The sequence below is a fragment of the Halictus rubicundus genome, chromosome 13 (genome assembly GCF_050948215.1).
Source record: "Halictus rubicundus isolate RS-2024b chromosome 13, iyHalRubi1_principal, whole genome shotgun sequence".
Taxonomy (NCBI): Eukaryota; Metazoa; Arthropoda; class Insecta; order Hymenoptera; family Halictidae; genus Halictus; species Halictus rubicundus.
Window position 1 is genome coordinate 9,543,040 of NC_135161.1, and position 27,067 is coordinate 9,570,106.

Here is a 27,067-nt window from a genome sequence, read left to right on the forward strand (position 1 = left end):
GTTATCCGACGCACAATCGAAAGCCCACAAACGGACTAAATATTTGCGCCGCATTAATTGCAACGGTTCCCGACCGATACTTCGGTTAATTGATATTTGCGGAACGGTCCGCGGCAATTCCGTCGGCATTCCGCTAATTAAAATATGACGTGGCCGTCGCTCGGACCCCTCCCCCTCCCCACCCCCCTGTGTCGTTTATAAATTCAGCTAGGATAGAGTCCTCGCTCTGGCCAGTGTCCGTGGTCCCTGAAGCACACGGTGATTCGTGTAAACGTGCCCGCAACTCGGCGTGTTCCATCTCGTGGAAACCGATCGAGCCTTGCCGGGAAATATTAACTGCTTTCGTAATTTTCCGATAGACCGTGCTACCGTGACGAGGCCGTGCCAAAGAGAGGAGAGAGAGGGAGAGAGAGAGAGAGAGAGTGAGAGGGAGAGAGAGAGAGAGGAGAAAGAGAGACGCAGCGCGACGTGTACCCCGGAAATTCTCTTTAAAACGCTGATTGCTACGTCCTCTGACCGAGTCCCGCGCAAACGACGAACAAACGCCGCTTCCGTTCACGCGATAAACTCAAACTGCCTTTGGTAGCAACACACACACACACTCACAAACGCACGCACACACCGTATCGAACACAGTGTGCGTGAAAGGTAACCGATTGATATACGATGGGTATTTTATCCGTCGACCGCACTAAGTACATTGATCCACGGTCGTACGGGGTATAAATCTGGTGGCCGTTTGAGCATGAAATTAATCGACAAGCCGACTTTCCTTGCGTCGCCGCGACCCACGATCCAAATGCGATCGGATGTATGTGTGTTATAGCAATTACCGGTGCCGGACGTCCAAAGGCCTGCGCCACTGTTATATCGGACTTCGCGTTATCCTACGACAATCCTAATGGACTTGTCGCGCCGGTGACAGGAGAGCCACTCCAACCCTTCACTCGATCGATCGAACGGTCCTTTTGTACACTCAATTTTCTAATTCCATTGTGATTTGAAAACATACATGCTGCTCACGAAGAGTCGAATTTATATTCTAACAGGTTGGGAGAATTTTTGAAGATTTTTGGACAGGTTCTGTTAAAAATTTTTATTTTTAATTTCCTCTAAACTCTAAATATTAATTAGGAAAAGAAATATAAATTATAATAAAGTCACTGAAGGACACATAGACCAGTCAATATAAATTTCCTTCTTCTTCCGAGAACGAAAAGGAAGTTCTAATCACTGCGGCTGTAAAGTACATTATGAAGGGTTAAAGGGCAATGTGAAAATTGTGTCCTTTGGCACTTTCACTCACTTATTTTTTGAAAATAATAATATGAATTATAATAATAAATATAAATTATAATAGAGTCACTGAAGAGTACATAGGCCAGTCGATATTTTCCTTCTTCTTCCAAGAAATTATAAACGAAAAGGAAGTTCTAATCACTGCGGCTGTAAAATAAATTGCGAAGGGTTAAAGGGCAATGTGAAAATTGTGTCCCTTGGCACTTTCACTCACTTATTTTTTGAGAATAATAATATGAATTATAATAATAAATATAAATTATAATAGAGTCACTGAAGAGTACATAGGCCAATCGATATTTTCCTTCTTCTTCCAAGAAATTATAAACGAAAAGGTAGTTCTAATCACTGCGGCTGTAAAATAAATTGCGAAGGGTTAAAGGGCAATGTGAAAATTGTGTCCCTTGGCACTTTCACTCACTTATTTTTTGAGAATAATAATATGAATTATAATAATAAATATAAATTATAATAGAGTCACTGAAGAGTACATAGGCCAATCGATATTTTCCTTCTTCTTCCAAGGAATTATAAACGAAACGGAAGTTCTAATCACTGCGGCTGTAAAATAAATTGCGAAGGGTTAAAGGGCAATGTGAAAATTGTGTCCCTTGGCACTTTCATTCACTTTCAATTGATCAATCTTTCGAACCTCCAAGCAAAACTCCTTGACATTATTTACAATCGACTAATTCAATACAAACCCCATTCAACGAGATCTTTTATTTCAATCGAAACGCTGGGCGAAAATAAAATGCGAAAATTCTTCGAGGGTGAGGCGAAAGCTTTTCGCAACAATTCGCCGGGGCAGTTATGGGTTAATCGTGGAATTGGTCGGTTGATTTCCCATGGTGCCCGGACCGGGAATTTCCAAGTGGTCGGCGACTTTGGTGCGGTCGCGTGGACCGTTCTTATTAGCGTCTCTATCGCCGGGAATTTCGAGTTTAGGTTGACGAGCAAAACCGCCGCGGCGACCGCCACAATCCGTGAACGGTTATGTGTGCACGGGTCCCCTCGATGGCCTTTTACGAGCGTTCGATCGTGGCCGGTTCGAAACGCGTGACGTTTCGATTCGCACGGTGCCATGCCGCGTCGCGTCGTTCGTTAGGCGCGTTTCCAACTGTGCTCTCTCTCTCTCTCTCTCTCTCTCTCTCTCGCTCTCTCTGTTTTCCTTTCATTCGGGCCATCCGTTCTCGTAAAAGGTGCCGAGCAGGAAGGGACAGCCGATCGAGCGTTAAATCGGTTTCGATTGTCCTGGAAGGAAACCGCGAGCCCTCCTGTCTCTCGATCCTCCTGCGAGAAGCAAGAATTATTATCGCAAAACTCAATCCTCCAACTTTTCTCAAAAACATATCTTTTTTACGTACGAGATGACAACTCCTTGAAGCTTCGAAATCCAAAGATTCATATCAGACAGTTATGTGGCCAGATGTAAAATTCTGGAGACGTAATGACGAAATTCAAAGCGGACTTAAATGATTTAAGTACTCATTGCAGAATATCGAAGTTCAATTTTCATACTAGAACCACTAGGCTACTAACCATTACTGACATACAGTGTGGTCCGGTACGATTTTGCACTCAATCTCCGTTATTCTTAGAGGTGGAAAAAAACATTATTAGCAAAACTTGTTCAGTATAAAGAGGACTACAATATGGTCTCAATGCATTTTTTTGTGGGTGGAGTAGTTTCCGAGATTTTACTATTATCTTCACTTTTTTAAATCGTATGTTTTTTTTATACACTAGCTGGTGCACCATGACATGTATCAGCCATGTCGAAAAATGATTAGTTTAGGGGATATTTCAACTTCAATATCGTTAGACTTATTCCCGCAGAATATTGCAGAACTGTATACCAAAATTAACCCTTTGCACTCGAGTGGTGACTCTGAAGCACCACTAGAAATTGTTGTGGCATTATTTCAAAGAAATTACAAAAAATATTACAATGTATTTGCTACATTACAAAATTTGTATTTAACAGATTACTAAACATTTACATGTTATATGTGGAAATCGGTTCAGTTTCGTATGAATAAAATGAAAATATTCTAAGACGAAAGAAAAATTTAGTTTTAGAATGAAAATAGCGCCGAGTGCAAAGGGTTAACAGCATTATATAACAAGTAGGGAAAATTGATGAAATAATATATAAGGTATGCATTAATTCGTGGTTCTGAGTGTTAGTGTTACAATAATCATTACAGTTATTTTTATAATGGCCACATTCCGGAACGATAAAGCACATTCGCATTGCACAGAGATTCTCTCGAAGAATGGCTAAGAAAAAATACGAGGGATTTGGCGGAAAGAAAGTGTCCAACTGATTCCAGGGGCAACCAGCGCACGGTTGGATACTGTGGATTTTATTGCGTCCGTTTAGAGTCGAAGTGCTGGATCGGTGGTTGTCGTCGACAAGATCGTAAACCTGAGAGCGAGGATCGCGATTCAAGTTTCGTGGAACGTATCCAGACTCCGGGACGCTCGTTACGGTCGCTGCAAACAAACCAATCGGTTTCGATCGGTTCCCTCGGTACGGCCTGATTTGCTGCAATAACGGAAATCGGCGAAATTATACTCGGAAAGTAACCTTAATATTTCCATTGAACTCGATCCTTTGTGTCGCGTTCGAAGAACGACTCTCGGCCGCTTGTAGGCAATACTTGCGATTTTTAGTAACCAGTAGAAAGTCTCACCGGGAGATCTGTATGCCTGCGATTTATGCTTAGAGAAGGTGTAAATACTAAAGAGAATAACGTAAAGAATCTTATTTAAAAGCACGTATATTGTACTGCTTGTAGTAATTTTTCTGCAGCAAAACCGCAAAAAGTGCCTAAATAACATCCCCACGTACTTCTGATGATCCTGGGAGAAAATGTGTTAGGCACTTTTCAACATTCTGCTGCAAAAAATTCCCAAAACGAGCTCAATGTATGTACCTTTAAACAATGTGTTGCTAAAAGAAAAAATAGTCCACTAATTTTTCCAGAAAAAATTCTTATCTTAATTCAGGATCGTCAGAAACAAAAATCTCTTAAAAATTCTGTTACTCGGACACATCTCAAGATACTGCTGCGAAAAAATTCCCGAAACTAGCCCAACGTATGTACCTTTAAACAATGTACTCCTTAAAAAAATTAATCCACTAATTTTTCCAGAAAAATTTTGCTACTTCAACTCAAGATCGTCAGAAACAAAAATCTCTTAAAAATTCTGCTATTCAGACATTTCTCAAGATACTGCTGCGAAAAAATTCCCCAAAGTAGCCCAACGTATGTACCTTTAAACAATGTACTCCTTAAAAAAATTAATCCACTAATTTTGCCAGAAAAAGTTCTTACCTTAACTCAAGATCGACAGAAACAAAAATCTCTTAAAAATTCTGTCACCCGGACACTTCTCAAGATACTGCTGTGAAAAAATTCCGCAAAGTAGCCCAAAGTATGTACTTTTAAACAATGCTCTCTTAAAAAAAAAATAGTCCACCAATTTTTCCAGAAAAAATTCCTGCCCTATCCCAGGATCACCAAAAACAAAAATCTCGTAAACATTCTGTTACTCGGACATTTCTCAGGATACCGCAGCGAAAAAATTCCTGCAAGTAGCCTACCGTACGTACATTTAAACAAGCCGAATGAAAAAAGTGTTCGTCCGCTAATTTTTCCGGAAAAAATTCGCAAAGTTCCGTTGGGACCGTCCGAACAATTCTCGAGTTAAATAAACAAGTGAGCATATCGGTGTCGCAGCACCGTTGGATCTCTCTCGTGGATGTCGCAACCGGTCGACGCGTAGGACGTCGGAGAGCGATTCCCGTATCCACGGGTTGGCGCTCTCGTGGGCGTCGGGGAAACGATGGCCGGTGTTTGTTCGTGAAAGGAAGGGAAACAGAAAGAAAAACGAGCAGGCAGCAAAAAGGTGGTTTTGATTGAACTGCAATGCGCGCGGCGGAATAGACCGGGAACTGATAACACCTAGCCGCTGGCGATTCCCGGCTATGGATGCGCGCGATCCACCCCCGCGCAACCCCTCGCAACCCCGTATTTTTCCCCTGGTGTCGTCCGTCGTTTTGCAGACACCTCCCCCTCCCCACCGTCCCATATGTGTGTTGGACTTCGCGTGCGTGAATGCGCGGGGTTTCGCATGTGTTTTCACTCATGGCAGCGCGTCGTCTACGGGGATAAGCGGAGCAACCTGCCAGTTAGCCGACCTTACGAGTGTTCAACGATACGGCGAGATAACTATCGATTTTTATTTATCCCGTGCTGCGGGAATTTCGATGCCGTACGATGTTGAAGATTGACGCTCGAATTTTGTTGGAGAAAGGAGCTTGATGGAAACAATAGCGAGCTAGTTTGATAGTGGACTGATCGAGTAATAGTCTCCAGCAGTCTTAGGAGATTCGCATAATCGAATTACTGTGCAGGAAAAATTGAGGCTCGGACGTTGCTGCAATGTTCGATTTTAAAGTCTTATGATTTCTTTCGCGATTACTGTAACTGGGGGTTTTATGCATCTATGGGAAGAATGAGTAGCTGCAATGTGACCTAAAAAATTATTAAAGAAAGGAAAACGTTCTCACGTGGCTCCTCTATTTTATAACAAATGCAGAAAATTTTTATTTTGCACAAAAATGATAGAGAAATGAACTATATTATCCTGCGAGATGCAAACTCCAAGTACCCAGTAATACCTATTAATAACTCTGATTACGATTATTCGCCTTTCCCAAAGAATGTGGGAACTAACCTCCACGTCACAGTGTACCATTAACAATGTATTAAGATGCATTAACCCTAACATAATGAAACTCGAACCATTTCAGAAACACAAATAGTGAAGCAAAGTGCTACCAAAAAATGCAAAAAATGCAATATTCGTTTTCGCTTTTCCAAAACCCGTGGGACGACTTATGGGAAATTGTGCGCAGTCCTGGTTCGCAGATTTAGGAATCCACGGTTGAAGTTTCACGGGTTTTCGGTCGTCCAAGACAGGTTGACGCGCGATTTAACAAGCGTCTCGCAGCTTAATCGCTTCATCGACCGGTTACTCGAGCCGACGCGTCCTGGCCCGTTCAGGACAATGTGTGTATGCAAATACATTCGCAAGATTGATGACACGCGAAAGATATATTACGGGCGCAGCCCCGTAATCAATTGACCTTAGAACCGACACGATCCACAGCGCGAGGAGAGTGCAACGATCGATGCACCGCGTCGTCTGCACCGGCGATGGTATTATCGTATCATCGATATCCAACCGACAACGACGACGTCTTGCGACTTCTTCGCCCGGATACAAAGAAGCCCTCTGCCTCTATAAATCTATCCTGTTGCGTAAACACGTCGACGAATCTATCTGTTTCGCCAGATCTTCGCCGACGATTCTGCGACCAATATCGCGGCTGCAGAAAGTTTGCCAGGTCACGGCGACGCAGGGCTTTAAACTAATTTTTTGGATTGTTACAAATCTAAGGTGCAATTGAGAGTCCCTCGAAGAATGGGCTCCTCGTGGAAAATTGTAGGTACCTTAAAGAAAATTGCAGAACCCTCCAAAATGTTGTAGAGCCTACGAGGAAAATTATAGAACCTCGAAAACACTGTAGAACCCCCAAGGAAAATTTTAGGTACCTTAAGAAAAATTGTAGACCGCTCAAGGAAAATTGTAGATCGCTCAGGGAAAATTGTAGGATCCTAAAAAAATTGTAGGGCCTTCAGGAAAAATGTGGTTCCTTCCAGAAAAATTGTAGATCCCTCAAGGAAAATTCTAAGCCACCAAGAAAAACTGTAGAAGACCCAAAGCAAATTGTAGGTCCCACAAGGAAAATTTTATACCTTGAAGAAAATTGTAGAACGCTCTGAAACACTGTAGAGCCTTCAAGGAAAATTATAGAAGCTTCAAACCATTGTAGAACCTTCGAGGAAAATTGTAGAACCCCCAATGAAAATTTTAGGTACCTCAAGAAAAATTGTAGACCGCTCAAGGAAAATTGTAGACCGCTCAGGGAAAATTGTAGGAGCCTAAAAAAATTGTAGGGCCTTCAGGAAAAATGTGGTTCCTTCCAGAAAAATTGTAGATCCCTCAAGGAAAATTCTAAGCCTCCAAGAAAAACTGTAGAAGACCCAAAGGAAACTGTAGGTCCCACAAGGAAAATTTTATACCTTAAAGAAAATTGTAGAACGCTCTGAAACACTTTAGAGCCTTCAAGGAAAATTATAGAACCTTCAAAACATTGTAGAACCTTCGAGGAAAATTGTAGAACCTCCAATGAAAATTTTAGGTATCTCAGGAAAAATTATGTATCGCTCAAGGAAAATTGTAGGACCATTAGGAAAAATTGTGGATCTTTTCAGAAAAATTGTAGATTCCTCAAGGAAAATTCTAAGCTCCCAAGAAAAACTTCCAAAACATTGTAGGACCTTCGAGGAAAATTGTAGAACCCCCAAAGAAAATTGTAGGTACCTCAGGAAAAATTGTGGACCGCTCCAGGAAAATTGTAGGAGCTTCAGGAAAAATTGTGGAACCTTCCAGAAAGATTGTCGATTCCTCACGGAAAATTCTAGGACCCCCAAGAAAAATTGTAAGTCCTACGAGGACGATTGTTTTGATGATGCAGGGTTTGGAACGAGTCTGTTGTATATTTTTTAACGATTCGAAGGATGAGTTTAGGGAGCATAAGGGATGCAAATAGCAATATTGCCAGGCTCCGGTGAAAGTAATCTTCGACCTTGCGTCTCGCTTCGGAGAGAAACGGAAACAATCGCGGCTAGAGTTGCAGAATTAATTCAGACACCCGCGAGATGCAACCTGCAGCCGCCTCGAGTTTAATTATCTAATGGCTTTCCCTGGAACGGCTAATCCAGGTGACGCGCAACGCGTCTGCATACTCGCGAGCCAAGACTGTTGTGCGAACCGCTCCTATTAATAGAGATCATTCTCTCCGCGAGAAAAATACTGCGCCGATAATGATGAAAATAACTCTCCTACCGTAAAACGTGCACCATGGAATTCACATATTATCACACAGAAAATACTAACTCCGACATAAAATGGTCAAAATGGTAACTACAAGGACATTCCGAGCATTAGGGGCCAGAAATTCTAGCAATTGAAGTTCTACACTCGACATTTAATCTTTCGACTATTCTAAATAATTAAGAAAAAAATGAATTCAAAATCGTGGAGGAAGAGATGAATACATTGAGAAAGAGATAATCTATTCGCGAGCTCGAGGCTCGCAGATTGTTCTCGCCGAGCAGTAACTTGAAAAACCGAGAAGAAAGGGTCCGCGGAGGGGGCGCGGTTACACGTAATTAAATTTGCAAGTGTTAATCGAGTTCCAGCCAATCGATACCGGGCCTCGTACCGCAGACTATTCCGTTTCGGGCTCGGGAAAGAGAGATAGGGTGGCGGCGAGGCCGAAGTCGTCCAAGAGTTTGGACAGCGAAGTGCGGCTTCGATCAATAAAATCGGACAAACACACACATACAGAGAAAGAGAGAGAGAGAGAGGGAGGGAGAGAGCCTGAAGCGAGTTGGCCGAGAGGAAACGACAGTTCAAACTTCTAATTGGAAATGACCGTGACAATGACCAACAGTTGCCAACCGAGAGGGAGTCGGTGTGTCTGTCTGGAAAGAGAGGCGCTCTTCAATCCTGTAATGACGCTCTTCCTGCACCTTCTATTGGTCCAATCGTCGCGCCGAATCATCCGCAAAAGTCGCACGATATCTCGATCGCCGATCCTGCCTTTCCGGAACCGGAAACTCGAATCATCCGCGGAACAAAGGGGACCAGCGAGAAACACAAACGCTGCCGCACTGACAACGAACGTCGGCCCACTGTCAATCAATGATATGGTACTTTTATAGTTGGGCCATTTATGGTTGAGGCAAAAATATTTTTGACATGTGCTTTTCCTATTGGCGGGAAAACAGATTTAGGGGGCGAAAGTAGCCCTCAAGAGAATTTTTTAAATTCTGTAACTCGGAAACTGGTGGACATTGAAAAAAATGGTACACAGGAAAATTACTTGGATTTTCATGGGGAATTATATGGTGAAGGCGAAATTTTAGGGAAGTCATAGGTGGCGGCGAAGAAACAGGTTTAGGGGGTGAAAGTAGCCTTCCGGAGAACTTCTTAAATTCTATAACTAGAAAACTGGTGGACATTGAAAAAAATGGTACACAGGAAAATTACTTGGATTTTCATGGGGAATGATATGGTGAAGGCGAAATTTTAGTCAAGTCATAGGTGGCGGCAAAGAAACAGGTTTAGAGGGTAAAAGCACCCCTCAAGAGAACCTTTCGAGCCCTGTAACTCGAAAACTGGTGGACGTTAAAAAAAATGGCACACTTACTTGGATCTTCAAAAAAGCTTGAATAATTTTAAGTTAAAACTAGTAAAAATTGCCATAATTTTTCTCCCGTTTAAACGGCACCAACCCTGCCTAGCTATTGCATTTAATGTTTCTTTGGCACAAACCAAGCATGTATTTTCTCGAGACGATTGTAATACTTGTGTTGTACGAGATCTCATTGTTGACAAAACACACGACGGCTTGTCGGACAGGTGAGGACGCAGCGAGAAAAGCAGAAGCTTGACGACGGCTCGCATAATTAACGGAAGGGTGGTGAACCAGTGCCTTTGACTTCTCCGCATTACGATTCAAATATTATCTGACTGTATCTCTCGGATGTTACGGGGGCGATGTATGCGGTCGGATATGAAAAGGAAATGTTGATTTTGTATCCGGGGCTAGATCCTTCCGAGTTTTCCTCCGAAGAAGCTAAATATACTTCCAGAGTCAACATCGTCGCATCCATTACTATATTACATCATAGCCGGTCTTGAAGAGCACAACAAATTTACCGAGGTTCCGGCGCAAAAGTCAGTAGAGAACGAGAGATAACCTGAGAGTAGCCTGAAAGCTGCCTCGGACCGATCATGTTGGATTGGCTGCCGGTAAAAGGCACCTAATTTAATAGCTATGAAACGAACTTATCCTTCCGGTTTCTGATCGGTGTCCTTCTGCCCGTCATCAGACGGCCCTCATGCTTCTTTCAATCATGGTCCACGACGAGCAGCTACAACTCTTCCAACGGGTCAAGAAAGTCCCAATTCGTTCGCTTATTAATACTAACCCTGACCGACACTAGTCAAACGAACTATTTATTTGAAAATTGTTGAAACTGTCAAGATAGAAGTAGTTGAATTTCGCAGGAAGTGGTTGAATTTTCTTAATTAGTCTGAGGATCCTTCTGCAAAATAAATATTGTCTGCATTCATTGCAAGATGCAGGAGCTACGTAGACATTTATTTCTTTTTTAAAACATATCAGTCACTTGAAAATAGAGCAACAGTATTTGTAAATTCTTTAAATGCAAAACAGTAGAGCAAGGGACTCAATTACTGTGCCTATATTAATTATACTTATTTTTAAAGGATAAAGAATATTAAAAAAGATATATAACATATTAAGTGATTTTAAAAATTAAAAAATTTTGGGGGCACAGTACCTCCACGGTAATTGGGTCCCTTACCCCACTGTTTTGCACTATATCTACTCATTTCCGTAACAAATGCATAAAGATAAATTTAATTTTCTCATTCCCATAAACCAATGGGTTATGTTGAAATTAGCCACGTTGGAGACACCGGGCAATCAACTGACGGTAACCGAAAAGAAGTGGGAATAAAATAGAAAAATGGCTGACCTTCGTGCGAGATTGAGAGCAGTTCGATTGATCGAGTCGCCCCGTTGCCAGCTCATTAGCCCGACCCGCTCGTTAGCGAATAAAAGAGTCGTTTGATTAAGAAACTATGGATTCGCGGCACGTAGAGTTTTCGACGGGTTCGTGTCTGCCAAAAGTTGCAAAGAACAACGGCAGGATATACGCGTTGTGACACGTCGATACGCGGGTCCCCGATGATAGAAGCTGGGAGAACAGTTCCCAGGATTTCTACGAATGCGGCCGCCGGCGAAGTTGCTAACTAAACGAGTTTCTCGCTAATAAACCCACTGGCTCGAAACAATGCCGCTGACAGTCGAGGCTTAGGGGAATCATCGGAGAAGCTGCGTTAATATTGTTCAGAAGTTCGCGATACTGCGACGACGTCGAGGGGGAGAGGGAGAGGGGGTAGGGGGGAATAGTGTATACAGGGAAAATGGTTATCCAATAAATTCGGACGATAAACTCGACCCCGTCATCCGTGGAATATTAGCAGAGCGGTAAAGCAGCGAGTCCGATGCAGTTTTAATGGCTAGAAAAATAGTTTCGAGAAGGGAGAAATTTATTTGCGACCGAAACCGACAATTTTGTAGTTTAACACTTCCGCAATGTCTCTACAGAATCTCCGCATTAAAAACATGAACATTCAAGGGTTCGCAAATCAAAATCCACAGCCTAGTAACGACAGACGCTCGATTATATTCGTTTGACCGAATAATTTATGACAATTACAGTGAATTCTCGATATATGTCAGCGACACGGGTCTTGTCAGCGTCGTGTATAGTGCAGGAGCCGAGCCGTGTTATGTTTACACTCCTCGGCGTCCGAGGCCTTCGGTAGTGGGGATAATTCCGCGACGTTTACCATCCAGGTCTTCTTAGAAGACCCACAGTTTTCTTTGAGAACCAAAATTTTCCTGGATTGACTCACCATTGTCTTTCACAACTAGAATTCCCCTAGGGGGACCCAGAATTTACTCTGACATCCAGAATTTCGCTGAAGAAACCCACAATTTTCTTTGAGACCCAGAATTTTCCTCGAGGGACCCCACAATTTTCTCTGAGACACAGAATTTTCCTTGAGGGACCCACAATTTCCTTTGAGACCCAGAATTTTCCTCGAGGGACCCACAATTTTCTCTGAGACGCAGAATTTTCCTTGAGGGACCCACAATTTTCTTTGAGACCCAGAATTTTTCTCGAGGGACCCGTAATTTTCCTTGAGGGACCCACAATTTTCTTTGAGACCCAGAATTTTCCTTGAGGGACCCGTAATTTTCCTTGAGGGACCCACAATTTTCTCTGAGACACACAATTTCCCTTAAGGGACCCACAATTTTCTTTGAGACCCAGAATTTTCCTCGAGGGACCCGTAATTTTCCTTGAGGGACCCACAATTTTCTTTGAGACCCAGAATTTTCCTTGAGGGACCCGTAATTTTCCTTGAGGGACCCACAATTTTCTCTGAGACACACAATTTCCCTTAAGGGACCCACAATTTTCTTTGAGTCCCAGAATTTTCCTCGAGGGACCCGCAATTTTCCTTGAGGGATCCACAATTTTCTCTGAGACACAGAATTACACCTAAAGGGACCCACAAATTTCCTTGAGCCCTAGAATTTTCCTCGACGGACCCACAATTTGCCTTAATTGACCCAGAATTCTCTTGGAGACCCACAATTTTCTCTGACACCTAGCCAGGTGTTATGTTTACACTCCTCGGCGTCCGAGGCCTCCGGTAGTGGGGATAATTCCGCGACGTTTCCCATCCAAGCCTAGGCGACATAGAGAGATCACTGTATCGGCACCTCTGACACTTTTGTAGCAGAACAATCGCGGAGCACTGCAGTTAAATAATTTTATCGAAAACTCGCGGGACCCTCATTTGTTCCGATTTAAGTAAACAACTTCCGCCAGGAGCACCCTCGCGATTTCTATCGCGCATTTTCGCGGAAAAAGCAACGAAATCGAAAGAGACCCGCGCAGCATTTATTCCGAGCCGAATGAATTCCCATTAGCATTAACACTTCGCCGAAGAGAACGGCAGCCGTCCTCGAACAGTGTAAACAGCGTTGAATGAGTGGCGGTCGGGTGTTTCAAGATGGCGGCTGATTAAGCCGAGTCGCTCGGCGGAATCGGTTAATTCAATCAACCGGGAATTTCATAAACGCCGATCGAGTTTGCGAAGTGGAGTGGCCCGCGAGCTCTGGCTTCCCATCGAGCGGTAAAAACCGCGTTCGGGGGGGTTGCCGGGGGTTGTAACGGGGAGCGGTGGTCGATAAGAATAACAATAACTTGGCGAAACTCGTTTCGTCGTCCCGAGAAAGAAATATTCTGGCTTCTCGCGTCTGACGGCTGATCTGAGCTGCGGAGAGAAAGAGGGTGATCGAGGGAGAGCGATCTTGGAAAGAGGGAGAGGGAGCAGGGAGATCTAGGGGGTGGGAGAGAAGCTGGCAGGCCGAAGAAAGGGGTGAAAGGATGGCAGGGAGCACTCGACAACTTGTGGATCGTTTCATTATCTTGGAGTGGTACTCGCGCGCAACTTCGAAAGTTTGCCGCACGGATTCGGGCCATCCGGCAGAGCAGAATAATCATATTACTCGGGCCGCGGAGCCTTTGGCAGCCACCCCCGCAATACCACCCCCCGTTGACACGGCCCTGGCGAGGCACGAGCCCCGACACCGGATTCCTATTCGCCACCTCGGATATCATCGGTGTAAATAGCTTGTTTGCCGAGAGCCGACCGCGATACCGTTCCCTTTGAATGCCCGGGCCCGCGCATTATGCTTCCGGCATCCGGCGTTGCATATCTCTTATCTCTTATCATCTTATTGTTCGACAAGGCGGAGCCTGCTTCGCTCGCGAATGCTCCCCAAGCGGCGCCGGCCACTGTAGTGCCTCGATATTGGCGCTAGAGATGTGCACGATCTGTGCGAAAGACTTGTCCCCTCCACCTCGGGCGGTGTTCTTGATAACAAGCTTCAGGAAATATTTTTTTTCTACACCTTCCGAGTGATCTAAAATTTTGAAAAAATTACAGTATCCAGAACTGGCATACAGTTACTATGTGCATTTTATTTTATCCGATTATCTGACGTCGTGATCTGGAAGATTATTTCCAAAGTTAAAGAATTTTCGTCCCCATAGCTTGTGTTGTTGTCAAAAACAGGTTTCAGGAAATATTTTTTTTCTGTACCTTCCGAGTGATCTAAAATTTTGAAAAAATTACAGTATCCAGAACTGGCGTACAGTCACTATGTGCATTTTATTTCATCCGATTATCTGACGTAGTGATCTCGAAAAGTGCTTCCGAAGTTAAATAATTTTCACCTCCATATTTTGTACTGTCCTCATAAACAGGCTTCGGGAAATTATTTTTTTCTACCCCTTCCGAGTGATCTAAAATTTTGAAAAAATTACAGTATCCAGAACTGGCGTACAGTCACTATGTGCATTTTATTTCATCCGATTATCTGACGTAGTGATCTCGAAAAGTGCTTCCGAAGTTAAATAATTTTCATCTCCATATTTTCTACTGTCCTCATAAACAGGCTTCGGGAAATTATTTTTTTCTACTCCTTCCGAGTGATCTAAAATTTTGAAAAAATTACAGTATCCAGAACTGGCATACAGTCACTATGTGCATTTTATTTCATCCGATTATCTGACGTAGTGATCTCGAAAAGTGCTTCCGAAGTTAAATAATTTTCATCTCCATATTTTCTACTGTCCTCATAAACAGGCTTCGGGAAATTATTTTTTTCTACCCCATCCGAGTGAGCTAAAATTCTGAAAAAATTACAGTATCTAGAACTGGTATATAGTTATTGTTTGCACTTAGTTTCGTCCGAATATCTCACGTGGGGATCAAGAGACCCGCTTCCAAAGTTACCCACTTTCGTCCATGTATTTTACAGTTCACTGGACAGTCTACTGTATTTATTATGTGTTTCACGGTGGCTCCAAAAATTGATGAAAATAGTAAACTCGGCCGTAAGAGGGCACATTAGGGTAAAAAATTTTTAAGCATGAGCAATCCGGAAGATCGAGGTCATTGTCTCGTAACAAAGTGTTTGAACGTCTTCCAAGATCGCGAGGTCCGAGCACAGGTCCGTGTGCACGGTTTGCCTCTGACGTCGATCGGATGGATCGGTCCGATTGTTATCGGCGACCAATGAGATCGATGTATTTATGTGACCCACATGTGCATAATGTAATGGCTTGGACCTAGTCCGTCCCGTGCAGACGCTCGCTGCGGCAGCTGCAGTTAATGCATCGCGGGACACGGCGTTACCATCGCTTATGTCTATCGGGGGGGGGGGGGGGGGGGGAGTAGTAGATCGCGTTGCAGAGCGTTTCAGAGCGTTGCGCAGCCACCGTAAATCTACATTTACTGATTACCCGGTCGTTCGTCGAAATTGCCGCTCAAAAACCGGGACCCAGACTCGGAGAAACCATCAATTCCACCTTGGAAAACCTCGTCTACGACTTCGGCGCTTTGCGAGGTTCCAAAAGCGTTGCAACTTCGCTCCGAACCATTTTCTGATTAGGCTACTTGAAAGAAAGTCCAAAATTTCGATCAATTGCAGTCCCAGAAAAATTGCACTTCTCGTTGAAAGTTTCATTAGCCCTCGAGTTTCGATCTCCCAAAACGTTCCCAATAAATGATTTTTTTCTATCCCTTCCAGGTGACCTAAAATTCTGACAAAATTATACTATATAGAGCTGATATACAGTTATTATTTGCACTTTGTTTTATTCGAATATCTCGCTTGGTGGTCCAGAAAAGCGCGTCTAAATTTGACGAATTTCCAACCCCATATTTCGTATTGTCCTCAGAAACAGGCTTCAGGAAATAATTTTTTCCTATCCCTTCCAGGTGACCTAAAATTCTGACAAAATTATACTATATAGAGCTGATATACAGTTATTATTTGCACTTTTTTTTTATTCGAATATCTCGCTTGGTGATCCAAAAAAACGCGTCCAAATTTGACGAATTTCCAACCCCATATTTTGTATTCTCCTCAGAAACAGGCTTCAGGAAATGATTTCTTTTAACCCCTTCGGGGTGGCCTAAAGTTCCGAGAAAAATATACAAAGTAAAGCCAGTGCACATCTACTATCTCCATTTTATCTCATTCGAATATCTTGCATACTGATCAAGAGACTCGCTCCCAAAGTTCCCGATGTTCGTTCCACGTATCCTCTTTAAAAGACAGATCAAAGACTCGAGAGCTTCCCGAAACCGGGAGTCTCAGTAAAACAGTATCTCTGTTCTCAAATTCTCGGCTACGGATACTGAGACTGTCGCAGGATCTTCTGCATGAATTTTGCAAATCCTCCGAGGACACGGTCCTCTTCTTTAGGCCAGAAATATTTCGCAGACACAACTCATGTGTCGTATAGTGGTCCGGGGGATCGATAGGCGATATCCGAGGTATATTTGTCGCTGCGCAACGAGGAGAAACGGTCGACGACTCGACGAGCGTGGAGTGAACGCACTCTACCTTCCCTGTGAGAATTTAGGATGCGGCGATGCCGGTGGGAATCGCGTGGCATTGTGCGAACGGTGGACGGAAGTTATGCGAACAGTATATCGGCATCCACCCCTTGCTCTCTCTCGTTCTCTCTCTCCCTCTCTCCCGATCTTTCTATGCTGCGTTTTTCATTCGCAGAGTCCGCAGACGGTCGCATAATTACCGGAGCTTACGACGCTTCGTGCCCCCTGGGTGACGACTTAGGCCAACGCTGAAGGGATTTCCCAGTTTCGGAACACAAAACGCAGTGGATCCTACACACCATGTCGCTCATCGCTTTATCCATTTATGACAAGAACGAGTAAATGAATTACAAAACAAACACCAACAAGGATTTACCGCCATCTAGAAAATTATTTAGCACACAATAGGATCATTCAGAGAAGGAACACAATTTTCTTGTATTCCTAGTAATTGGCACAATTTTTATTTCGCACGAAGAGTCACAGAATATTCATTGGAATCTCCGGTGGCGAGCGAAAGAGTGTATTAATTATTTTAGTACGGTATTAGTAGAAATTTTAAATTTTTATCTGTGACGAAAAATAAAATGAGAATGTTGCAAATTTGCATGTGTAGAGAGCCTCGTCGATCCGGCAACGTTACAGTAAAATGGCGCGAGTTTCCTTGCACGAAAAGATGTGAGCGGAGTTCGATTACACCCGGCTTCCAATAACGTCGAACTTTTCGACTGGATTAGTTCAGCGAGGTGCATGCTCTAATTAATGAATTGCCCAGCGCACCAACGAAATCGGATCAGCAGGAAATAAGAGAAATAGATGAAGCTGATCAGACGGGGAGTTATCGTTCGAGCTGTGCTCCCGAGGGACCGTGCCATTAATGTCGTCGGATGATTCATCCCGTCCGCGAAATATCTTCGGGATAATGGCGGACCGTGTGCTCGAGAACTATTCAAATTCGCGCCACGTACTCTCAAAATACGGAATTTTATCCGCGATATCGTCTGTACGCGAGAAAACAAGCTGGGAACATGCTGTAATATATTCTCGTACGATGCTCCGTTTGCGAGATAATCGATGTTCAAGCTAAAAGAATTGGAACGCGTGTCTGATCGTGGCTGGCCGTTTCTACTGATTCCGGAACGCGCTTGGAGATCGCGTTTGTACTCGAGAAATTAATTTTTTTGACGGTGGATATTGATTTTTTTAAGACAATTTTTCAGTTTGATGCTTTGGAAATATCTGTGTAAAATATTACAGTGGAATTTATAATATTTACGAAGTTGTTGAATAATGAAGCCAGCGGTGCTTAGTACTTCGAGGTGTTAGCACTTCGGAAATTTTAAAAACGGAAGTAGTGGACCAATAGACTTGAAATTTTAACTGTATATCAAGGAGGTGTTCTAGTATTGTTCATGCAAAAATCAAGACCATAGGTTGTCTAGACTTTATTTTATTATTTTAAGTATGGACAATATTAAAGTTGGACGTCTGGATTTTCCATTTAGTATTTTCAGTTGTAATTTTGAATTTTAACTATGAGAGTAGTGGACCAATAGACTTGAAATTTTAACTGTATATCAAGGAGGTGTTCTAGTATTGTTCATGCAAAAATCAAGACCATAGGTTGTTTAGATTTTATTTTATTATTTTAAGTGTGGGCAATATTAAAGTTGGACGTCTGGATTTTTCGTTCAGTATTTTCAGTTGTAATTTTGAATTTTAACTACGCGAGTAGTGGACCAATCGACTTGAAATTTTAACTGTATATCAAGGAAGTGTCCCAGTATTGTTAATGTAAAAAACAAGAACATAGGTTGTCTAAATTTTATTTTATTACTTTAAGTATGGACAATATTAAAGTTGGACTTCTAGATTTTTCATTCAATATTTTCAGTTGTAATTTTGAATTTTAACAATGACAGTAGTGGACCAATCGACTCGAAATTTTAACCGTATATGAAGGCAGAGTTCTACTATTGTTCAATCAACAAACAAGAGCATGGGCTGACCAGATTCGATTTTAATTTGATATGATTACTCGCGTCTCTCGCAACCGACGCAGAAAATATCGTATAGAGATCCGCAGTGTAATGATGACCAACGAAAGGCAGAGGGTCTTGAATGATCCAACAGTGCATTAACGCGTTCGGTTATCTCACGAGTTGTGACGAAGGCAAACGATTGAAACGATTCGGTCGCACACGGTTTTCCGCTTTGATCGTTGGAACCGGTGGTCGACGACGACGCGTCTGTCGCGACAATCGTTTACACAGCTTTCTCTCTCCGTGAACTTGAAATCGAATTACACGCGCTCACGCACACGAGCAATTCCCTCTTACGCAATTCCCGGTAATTCCAGACAAGGGAATACGGGCCACGAGCAACGCCGGAACCGAGACCGTGAACGCGACTCGCAATCTTATTGTCTTCGCTGCCGGAAATCAGCTATTCGTGGTAAAGTGCGCTTCATAAATTTCTGCCCCGGGAATGTTCGAGCCGGGAACGCGCCACGAGAAACGAGGAACGACTGGTTCGCTCACTATGTTTCCAATCCTGCACGCTAACTGCGCGAAAGCCGAAAATTTCGCTTGTCGAGGACTCTTGATTTACGAACTCCTGCAACTTCGCGTAAAAAAATCTTACAACCTTCTTCCTGCATTCATTTTGACGAATGAAATCTCTACTTTCTCGAAATCGATTTTTTCCGAAGACCTTTCGTCGCGAAACAGAGCGGCAAACTGAAATTGCTACTCAAAATTGTACGAATTCAGAAGATTTTATTATTTCTTTAAAAATGTGATAAAATTGTGGGAAAAAATCGCAGATCGATTTTCGAGACGTCATTGTGAAGGGGAGACATTCTTTTGTAAGCTCACGTTAAAACAGATGTGGGAAAAAAATTTGTCAACAGGGTACAATATTTTTAAAACAATGAACTTCTACACATTCACACTGTTCATTCAAAGTCCAATAACTCGGCGAGAAAAAATCGTACATGAAATTTTAAACCATGTTTCTCAAGAAGAAACGTGTATCTTCGAGTGTGTGGTGGTTTCAATCCCCGAAAAAATTTTTCTCAACAGGGTACAATTTTTTAAAGCAATGAACTTCTTTACAGTCACACTGTTCACTCAAAGTCCGATAACTCGGCGAGAAAAAATCGTACATGAAATTTTAAAAGGTCTCTTTGAAGAAGAAACGTCTATCTTCGAGTGTGTGGTGGTTTCAATCCTCGAGAAAATTTTGCAAAGTCTGCAGAGTTTTTTAAATTTGAAAAGCTGTCGAGAAGAGCACATAAAGAGCACGGGGAGGATAGTATATCGAATCCACCGTTTAGAATCTTGTGTTTTTGCTGCAATATATATTGTTAACAACCCTTCAGGCTGTTCCTTGCCAAGTTTCGGGAAGATTGACCGAAATCTTGAGTTTTGGCAGAAAGTTTAGTCAGAAGGTGGCACCGTATAGTGCACCGTGGCGTTCGAAGCGGCCGAGGTTGCAACAAAACGTATTCCCCGGGGAGGATACGCGGTGGAAAATTTTAACGATCTACCCTGTGTTTTATCACGGCTGCTTGCATGATATAACATGTAGTTTTATATGGACCGACGGGGCTGCCGTTGCTATCCGGCTCGCCGCAGGATCCTCGCGGTACCACGGGGGGTGTTATATTTCCTAGCAATGGGTGGTAAACTTTTTTCCCTGGCCCCGGTTATGATATACGCTCAAATCCTGGCTTAGCCCGTTTCTCTTGCGATTTTCACGATAAACTTCTTGCTTCTTTATCCCCGGGGTTTATTGTGCACCCCTGCGAAATTATTAGCCTGCTCGTTTGCCCGAGGTCCGAACCGTTCGACTGTCTTTTAATATTCTGCCTTGACAAAAAATTGTGAAATTTCACGACGCTGAAATTGCGTTTCAATTTTCAACAGGGACCCGATTCCCGTGCAGATTTCGTTGAAATCGTGTGAGGTAGCGTTCGATGTACTCTTTTGTATAGTTAATAGCAGCCCAACGTATCTGCCTAAGACACGAAACACCCATTTCGCGAAAATATCGCGTGGCTGGGCCACTTACCGTTTTCGCGACCACTCGCATGCGACTCTCCCACCCCGCGTGCTGCGGAGCCTAATTAACGAGCGTAAGTAACGCGTGAAATTAAGGGGAGGGCAATATATTCCACAGTCGGCGGTATCGCGAAGAAACAACAGCAAAACTGGTCTTTAGCTAGCTTTATATGTAGATAGGGTGTCGACCAAAAGTTGAGAGAAAATGATTCGATTTCTAGGGGTGGCTTCGAATCGATTTTAGAATGTGTTCCTGGCGGAATTTTTGAACTTTCGAGGGCTTAAATTGAAGCTGGAAGCTTGCACTATTAGATAGGGTCACTTAGGTTCAAAAGAAAATTCGGAAACATCTCGAGAAAATTACTAATTGCAACCATTAGTTCGAGGGAAATTGATTCAATTTTGGGGGGACTTTTGAACTAATTTTTGAACATGTTCCCGTGGTAATTTTTTAACTTTCAAGGGCTTAAATTAAAGCTGGAAGCTTGCACTATTAGATAGGGTCACTTAGGTTCAAAGGAAAATTCGGAAACGTGTCGAGAAAATTACTAATTGCGACCATTAGCTCGAGGAAGATTGATTCAATTTTTGGGGGGACTTTTGAACTGTTTTTGGAATGTGTTCTCGTTGGAATTGTTGAGCATCTGAGGGCTTAAATTAAAGCTGAAAGATTGCAAAGAGAAAGAAAGCAAATTTAGTAATTGCGGCGACTAACTCGGGGAAAATTGATTCCATTATGGGGGGCTCCTTCAATTGATTTTAGAATTTGTTCCCACAGGAACTTCCGAACTTCTAATGCCGCAAATTAACGCTGGAAGCCTCGATAGGATAGAACTTTCGTCAATCACACTATAGAGTACACCCCCCCGAGCACATTAAAGAACATCCAAGAAAAAGGCGTTCGATTTACACCCCTGCGGAAAACGTGATCATCACACCGCTCCATAACTTCGTTAATTTTATGAACACTTCCACTAAACGTCCCTGATACATAGTTTAAAATCCCTTTCTCCCCTATAAATCAAACCACAAACCTGTCACAAGTCTCGCAGGCTACTGGAACATGAAAGATCCCCCCATCCAGATGTTTTACAAAAATAACTCTGGTTTGAACTTATGGTATTTCCTCTGCTATCGATTCGTCAGATTCGTTCTGCACAGGGCACGCTCCGGCTCCTTGAACTGTGCATTCTAACGAAGCACGCGGCCACCGACTATGGTAAAAAGGTTGACAGTGAACACTGTGCGCGTGGGAGAGCCGTGGGTGTCGATCGATCGGACACCCCCCTCTGGAAATTGAGAGACTCATCGGGGGTGGAAAAAAAAAAATTCCGATCAGTGATTCTGTCAGTTCGCGTCGCATTCCGCGGGTTCATTCGTTTCGGTGGGCTGTCGGCCTGACAGGGCTTAATTTATGATGGGCTCCCGGCGCGACCGGTATTAAAATCCATAATGAATGAGCAAAATGAATTACACAAGCGCCACGCGTCTCCGGATTTGACGAGAATATGATTTTCGCAGGTCCCCCACCCCTTCGTCCTGACACCGGCGCCCGGGGCCATTTTCAATTGATAGTGTCATCCTTCGGTAACAAAATCAATCTACGAGAACGTGCGACCTCGCATAATCGACTTGGAAATCGCTATCTTCGTCGCAGAAAATGAGTTCGATAGTATCCTCTGCATATATTTTCTTCCGTTACATTTCCGAATGATATTAACATTTTTATGGATCACTGCACTGGGACTGTTCAATCAATCTCGACTTAATCTTTGGCTGACATACTGGGGTCTCCCATGACCCCAACCAAATTTTTGCACACTAACTTTCGGTGTTGTACTTTAATGAAAAACATCGAGTTACGGTGACTTCGTTAGAACAGTTGGATCCAACAGTTGGAACCAGTTAACTGTTTCGACCTCTTTGAAACGCGTGTACCTAAATTGAGTCGTAAAAATTAACTGTATAGCTGTTTCGACGAGTATACTCGTCATAACATAAAATATTGCCATTTCTTCACGACGAGTATACTCGTCAAAAACTGCTACCTGGTTAATGGTGTCTTAGGAATTTTTTCACAGGATTTTAGAAAGGCTGTGTACGATAATTCGCAATCTGGGGGAGGGTTGGACCGCTTAAGGGTGAAACTGAAACGGAAGATGTTCTAATGCGCGGATGTATCGCGATTCTCGAGCGATTTAAGCTTACACCGACGACTACGACGATATTCACGTCGTATCGTTTGCTCGCTAAATATTCCACGGGTGGAAAAGATTTCCGCCGAGGGTTCCGAGATCCGCCGGATGGCCCGCGAGCATTTCCGCCGGTTCTCCATCCCCGCGGCCATTCAGAACGCCGGCCGAAGGAAAATCAATTAGCAGCTCGATGCAGCTCTCTTACCGAGATCCACGTTGCTATCAGTTAACCGTTTAGTACGTGTTTTCGTTCCGACTGGCGAACGGGATTCTTGGGCCTGGGTGGAATTGGCTGTGCTACCGGCGAGAAAAATGTGTTCCCGACGGAATTTTCGAACATCCGAGAGCTTAAATTAAAGCTGGAAGCTTGCACTATGTGATAGGGTTACTTAGGTTCAAAGGAAAATTCGGTAACATGTCGAGAAAATTAATAATTGCGACCATTAGCTTGAGGGAAATTGATTCAAGTTTTGGGGGGACTTTTGAAATGATTTTAGAATGTGTTCCCGCTGGAGTTTTTGAACTTTTGGGGGCTTAAATTAAAGCTGGAAGCTTGTACTATAAGATACTTCCACATAGGTTTAAAGGAAAATTCGGAAACATGTCATGAAAATTACTAACTGCGACCATTATCTCCAGGGCTTTTGATTCAATTTTCGGGGGACATTTAAACCGATTTTGAAATGTGTTCTGGGTGGAATATTTGAACTTTTGAGAGCTTAAGTAAAAGCTGGAAGCTTGCACTATAAGATAGGGTCACATAGGTTTAAAGGAAAATTCGAAAGCATGTCATGAAAATTACTAACTGCGACCATTAGCTCCAGGGCTTTTGATTCAATTTTTTGGGGACATTTAAACTGATTTTGAAATGTGTTCTGGGTGGAATTTTTGAACTTTCGAGGGCTCAAATTAAAGCTGGAAGTATGCACTATAAGATAGTACCACATAGGTTTGAAAGAAAATTCTAAGCGTGCTCGAAAATCGACTAGTCGCGGCTCAGGAAATATTTCACTCGATTCTGATCGGTCCGAAAATTGATATGAAAGAGTGGCTCTCAGTAAAATAGCACAATATTTTTTCAGGGAATTGTGATATCACAATGGGCGAAATGAAATGGCGGAGATGAATTAGACGAACTAATTTTCCAGGAAAATAAATTGTTTCCGATTGCGCATCAACGCGAGTATAAACCAATTTCGTAACGCGTCGGTCGTGTTGTTAAGGGTTAAATATTGTTCGAAGAACGTTGCCCCGCGCGCAGAATATTTAGTTTCGCGCGGTGGCGCTTCCGATCTCCGAAATAAAATGGACTGTTTATTGTTTGTTATTTGAAATGGTATATCGGCGGTCCGTTTGCCCGTGAACACAGACGAATGAGCGTAACGCGATAGAGGCAACATCCCGGAGATATCACCGCCTGACGCCTCCATCAAACTACATTTCCGTTTTTTTTTTGATCTTTTGCAGAAACGGAGCCGCTGGCAGTGGGCTCGAAGGATTCGCGAGGGCCGAAGCTACGCGAAAACGGTGAGTTTAATGCGATTATAAATTGTAAACGGCTGCGAAGAACGAGCGGGAGTGCCGCCTTCCACCATTCACCCTTCTGTCCCTTTTTTTCCCATTTTCCTTTTCTTCCTCTCGAGTCCGCGTCTTTCACCAAGAACCATTTACCTTTTCCGAGGCTGTGTTTAAAGAACAGTCGAAACTGCCGGCAATTAACGCGTTCCTTCGCCTTCGCACTCGTTCCCAGATTGAAATCTAATCGGCCGTAAATGGATCACCGTCAGCCATTTACTCGTTTCCGCTCCCGATGCGTTTAATCGCTTAGATCGGGCTGTTTCTTCCTCTGAGAATTTTTCCTCGCCTTAGAATTTTCATTAAGAACTGTCTAACAAAGGTGTGTGTTCTTGAAACATTTCTGCTTTAAATTAATTCTCAGACTGACCTTAAAGTAGCACCTTCTGCTCAATGAAAAATTAATTCAACTTTTCGGGGGTATTTGAACTGATTTTGGAATGCGTTCCCCTTGGAATTTTTGAACTTTCAAGGGCTTAAATTAAAACTGGAAGCTTGCACTATGAGATAGAGTTACTTAGGTGCAAAGGAAAATTCGGTAACATGTCGAGAAAATTTCTAATTGCGACCATTTGCTCATGGAAAATTGGTTCAATTTTTTGAGGGACATTCGAATTGATTTCAGAATGCCTACCCGTCAGAATTTTTGAACTTTCGAGAGCTTAAATTAAAGCTGGAAGATTGCACTATATGATAGGGTCATTTAGGTCCAAAGGAAAATTCGGTAACATGTCGAGAAAATTTCTAATTGCGACCATTACTCGAGGAAAATTAATACAATTTTTGGGGGACATTTGGACTGATTTTGGAATGCGTTCCCCTTGGAATTTTTGAGCTTTTCAGGGATTAAATTAAAGCTGGAAGATTGCACTATAAGATAGGGTGATTTAGGTCCATAGGAAAATTCGGTAACATGTCGAGAAAATTACTAACTGCGACCATTGGCTCGAGGAAAGTTGATTCAATTTTGGGGGGACGTTTGAACTGATTTTGGAATGCGTTCCCGTTGAGATTTTTGAACCTTTGTGGGCTTAAATTAAAGCTGTAAGCTTGCACTATATGATAGGGTCAGTTAGGTCCAAAAGAAAATTCGGTAACATGTCGAGAAAATTACTAACTGCGACCATTAGCTCGAGGAAGATTGATTCAATTTTTGGGGGGACTTTTGAACTGATTTTGGAATGTGTTCCCGACAGAATTTTTGAACTTTCGATGGCTTAAATTAAAGCTGGAAGCTTGCACTATAAGATAGGTTCATTTAGGTCCAAAAGAAAATTCGGTAACATGTCGAGAAAATTACTAACTGCGACCATTAGCTCGAGGGAGATTGATTCACTTTTTTGGGGGGACTTTTGAACTAAATTTTGAACATGTTCCCGTGGTAATTTTTGAACTTTCGAGGGCTGAAATTAAAGCTGAAAGATGGCGCTACAAGACGGGACCTTTTGGGTTCGAAGAAAAATTCTAAAGAATCAGAAAATGGATTAACAGATATCACGTTGACTCCTAACGCGACCACTTCTGCCGATAAGCACTGATACCATGGTTTAGGTTCAAGTGCGTCGAACGGCAAGGATTCTTTCGTCGTAAAATGGTCCCACTCCTGTCTATTCAGGCGTTTCGCACGTGACGCGACTGTGATACGCGATTTCCCGCGAGCAAGTATCTTCCACGCGAACCTACACTCCCGTCGTCGTCGTCTCGCAGCTTCTCGAGCGTAAAAAGAAGCGCGTGAAAAGAAGCATCGCGTTCGATTTAATGGCTGCCAAGCAGACGGCATTGTGCGTCTCCGCTCGAGAGGGCAGACACGCGTAACCATAATCGGGCATCGTCGGTGTCGTGGGCTGGCACGCGCGAAATCAATACGCGAAGACAAACCGGAACGAAGCGGATCTGCCAGAGGAAACCCGGTTCGTTCGTCAGAAAATTAAAAACCATCGCGCACGCGGGCGTTAAAAAATTGGAAGTCTGCCGTCCAATTTTAGCCCACTCTCTGTGCAATATTAACACACCGACTGCCTCGCCGGCGAGCTCAAAAATTTCATCAAAACAGAGTAATTCGTTTGATGAAGATAGAAATTGAATAGTTAAAACGTACGACACAGAATCTTGCGTTTTTCAGATCTCAACGAAATTTTTTACGATGGATTTCCCAGCGTAAAAACTCATTTCTATATATGGACAAATAATTCAGCAACTCGTATAATAGATGGATGGCAGTCAACGTGTTAATAAAACCGCGAAACGAGAGAGAGAAAAATTGCGAAAGATCGTGGAAGGGGTGAACCATGCTATAAATTTAATTTATCCTAATTTTTCTGGATCTCTTAGGTGATTTAAATTGCAAAGCACAGGTGTGGAATTTTCCGTCCCGCGAAGCTGAATTAATTCTTAAAAGCAAGAGTCGTGATTAAGTTAAAGCTCGAACGGCCCGAGGAAAATGGAATGCGTCTACAACCTAGAATGTCAACGTCCCGGAGTCGCAAGCCGAGACACCCCGAACAATGGGTAAAGCATCGAAAGCATTGTCAGTAAAGTAGAACCGGATCCGCGGCGCGCTTTCGCACTGCGAAACACGCCAGAATGACTCCGTATCCGGCAGATTCGCTAAACTATGCAGATAAATTCTTTCAGGGAAGTTTAAGAATGTAAACGCCGTGCTGCAGGGAGAGCACGGCGGGTTCGGGGAGAGCTCCGACAAAC

The 27,067-nt window shown here is 43.1% G+C and overlaps 1 protein-coding gene across 9 annotated transcripts in view; it reads left to right on the forward strand.

Moving 5' to 3' along the window:
• Positions 1-27,067, forward strand: part of LOC143360337 (protein turtle) — a 315,901-nt gene that overhangs the window by 36,315 nt on the left and 252,519 nt on the right. For all 9 annotated transcript variants that reach the window (XM_076799066.1, XM_076799063.1, XM_076799068.1 and 6 more), the window contains exon 2: positions 24,257-24,316. The gene's annotated coding sequence lies outside the window, so the exon portion shown is untranslated. The remainder of the gene's footprint in view (positions 1-24,256; positions 24,317-27,067) is intronic.